Source organism: Heteronotia binoei, chromosome 13, assembly GCF_032191835.1.
Source record: "Heteronotia binoei isolate CCM8104 ecotype False Entrance Well chromosome 13, APGP_CSIRO_Hbin_v1, whole genome shotgun sequence".
In the NCBI taxonomy this organism is placed as follows: domain Eukaryota; kingdom Metazoa; phylum Chordata; class Lepidosauria; order Squamata; family Gekkonidae; genus Heteronotia; species Heteronotia binoei.
This window is the reverse complement of record NC_083235.1, coordinates 30,983,142-30,986,415: the sequence shown is the minus strand read 5'-3', so window position 1 is coordinate 30,986,415 and position 3,274 is coordinate 30,983,142. Positions and strand designations below refer to the sequence as shown.

General features: G+C 43.9%; 1 pseudogene; it reads left to right on the top strand.

Annotated features, from left to right (window-relative positions):
• The first annotated feature begins 1,234 nt into the window (after positions 1-1,234).
• On the top strand, positions 1,235-1,794 carry LOC132581034 (growth factor receptor-bound protein 2-like; annotated as a pseudogene).
• The last annotated feature ends 1,480 nt before the right edge of the window (positions 1,795-3,274 follow it).

The following is a 3,274-nucleotide window of genomic DNA, read 5'->3' as shown; positions in this document are numbered from 1 at the left end:
AGACAACACATGAAATAATAGAACCCTAGAATCCAGTCTCCAAATCAGGAGATCATTTCAAAGCAAGTTATGGAGACAACATTGGCAAAATCTCTGTTTCGCTTGCAGCTTTGGGAACCATCTGAAACACAACAGAGGATGAAAAAAGTAACATCTTAATTTACCCTGCATACACACCATATGATAAAAAACCTACACCTCAGCAAGGAGGCATTCAATTTTGACCTGTCTAAAGGGGTTACAGGTGATGCTTACTAGTCCTTTACCAGCTGCAAACTATTTGAAAAGTGGATGATACTACCTGCTTCATAATATATCTTGGGGTGGTGGTAGTGGTTAGCAAGTTATTACTACTTTGGAGAAACCCAAGGAGACAAAAAAAGTTGATATATTAGATGCATTTTAAAAAGCAGCGGAATACCTTTTATCAGAACTAATAACAATGGGGGGGTTGTATTTTCAAAGGGACAAATGCCATTGCTGTGCATGCCAGAACCATGAAGTCTGTGCTGTTCTTTCAGCCTTCTGTCCAGAGACAGTTGTAATCCATGGGTTATGCTCTGACCGTCTGTTATTGCCAGCAAAGAGTACTTTTGCTAGTGGAGGATATAACTGCATGTGATTTTTGCAAATTCCCTTCTTGCACTGCAGAACTCTGTATCACTCTCAGCACTACTCTTGAGGTCCCCTGAATGCCATGCTGCCTGAGTAGCATGGGAGAGGAAAGCTCTTAAGCAGAATTCTGCTTGCAGGTTACAGGAATCAAGCCCACAGATGGAAGGACTTTACCCATCATGCCCTGCAACTTTTTCTCACCATCCCCCCCCCCCCATCCTGTTTGGCTGAGCATTTAGCCTGGGGGTCGTGAGAGTGGGGTGTAAAGGACATAGTGGAAACTGAGCTGCAATGATCCAGTGGCAGCTGGAGGTAGGGAGGAAAAGGAAGCGTGAGAGAAGAAGAGGGGTCACTTGCAGTGGAACTCACAGCAGCTTATGAGTGGGTTGGCCCTTGCTACTTTCCTCTGTATGTAAAAGACAGAGCCAGAAGTCAATCAGAAAGTGGGAACATGGAAGACAGCATGCAGGCTGAACTGGGAGAAGGATTCAGGGACAGCTTTTCCAATCCAGCCCCACCACTGCTGTCCATGACCAGCCCGAGCATGAAAGCATAAATATAGAAGTGAACTTTCTAATATAATTTATAAATATAAATATAGAAGTGAACTTTCTAATATAATTTCGAAGCCACTGCAGACAATGAGCTCAGCTTCAAACTGTGGGGAGGGAGGGGATGTCCTTAAGGGTTTGAATAAAGAATGCGATCAAGAGAGGTGAGGGTATATCCTTAAGGTTTTCAATGCAGAATGCGATCAAAATTGGTACGAGGCAAAACTCAAAGGCAAACGTAACTTCAATCCCAAAAACTATATTGGAATGAAACCACATCCGTGGGTTTTTGGGAAGATTCACAGAGCAAAGGAAGAGGATATGTTGGGCAAACAAAGACATGATGATACCTTCCTCATCTGGGACAGTTGAGAATGCTCCTGGGGAGTTCTCCTTGCCAAATTTGGAAATGATGTGCAACACTTCAAGGTGCTTTGAAGCGGGGCTGGGAAGTATTTCCTCTGGGTGGTAAAGTTAAATTCTCTGAATGAGTTAGTAGACTATGGCAGAGCAACTTCTTTTCTCCAGGAATCTGCAAATATTCCTCAGGGACACGGAGAAGGTGCCACAGCAACCCACACACATTCAGACTCTTTTTGATTTTGACCCCAAGAGGCAGCTGAGCTAATTCATTTTTACCTGCTTCATGCACTGCTGCTGCTGACAGGAAGGAGACAGAAAAAAATTAGCCCGTGTCTATTATTATTATTATTATTACTACTACTACTATAATATCTGTGCAGCTTAACTAACACATCCAAATGCTACATTTGCGATGTGCAAAGAAATGGTGGATGCCACCTGCTAAAGCACAACATTCTTTGGATTTAAAGCCTTACCTTCAGAGGCCAATTGACTTTATTCAATCTTTATTTAGAGTAGAAGTGTCGAACTCATTTGTTATGAGGGCCGGATCTGACATAAATGGGACCTTGTTGGGCCAGGCCATGTTGGGCCGGATCATATGTGTACCTATTTAAGATTAGGTAGCAGAGATATAAACTTTATAAAGGACACAGACAAACACAAATATATATATATATATATATAACGTTACCATATGGTCTTAAAGGTGCTTTCTTTGTATTTCTCCCATGGGATCTAGGGAAGTGGGCAAAGGAAGCTGTGGCTCTTTCCTTCCTTCCTCAGGGGACAGGGAAGGGAGGAGATTCAGCCAATAGAATGGAGAGAGGCTTGGCTCAATAGCTCTGCTGTGTGATTGAGAGCCTAGAAAAACAAGCTCTGCCTTCTCCCCCCTTCCTCTCCAAGGGAGGAGCCTCAGCCAATGGAGAAAATAGAGATTTTGCTGTGTAGCTCCTGTGCAATTGAGCAAGCCTCACATAACAAGCTGATATGCAGAAGAAAGCAAGAGATTGGGAGAAGATGACAGCCAGTTGCTTGGGAGCCTGAAAGTATCCCTCCAGGGGCCTGATTCGGCCCCTAGGTCGCATATTTGACACCCCTCATTTAGAGTGTTGCCTTGGGTAATCCAATAGGTCAAAGAATGTTGTGCTTCAGCATCGATTTTGAACAGGTGGTTTTCACCATACCTGTAGAAGTTAGCTCTTCTTCAGCGACTTCTGGTCATGGGTATTTCTGACCCCTCCTTTTATTTCAGAACAAGCTGAATTACTCTTTTAGGGAATTAGGGGGAGGCATCTGAACGGAGCTAGTAACCTTAGTTCAACCCCAGAGGTGTAGCAGCCCTTAAGTTCCCAGGAAAGCTCCTGATGGGCCATTACCCTGGAGGACGACTGGCAGGCAAGGAGGAATCTGAGCCAAGGAGGCAGCACTGCAAGGACCACCAAGCCTCTTCCTCTGGGTAACTAGGACTACAGATGTAGGTTCACTTGGTCCAGAGACTAGAGTTCCCCCACTAGTGTTAATTCCAGTTCTTCACACTAAAACAAAATTACTATCTGCAGCATCTCCTAAATCACATCTTAAAACTTATGCTTTTCTTTGGTTTATGCACATCACACCAAGAAGAGCAGAAAGTGAAATTAAAAACGCCCCCCCTGAGAATACTGAACAAGTACCGTGCAAACTCAACAGCAGGGTGTGCAGTTCTAGTCCTACTTTCACTAGTAAAGTGCCAGAGCAAATGC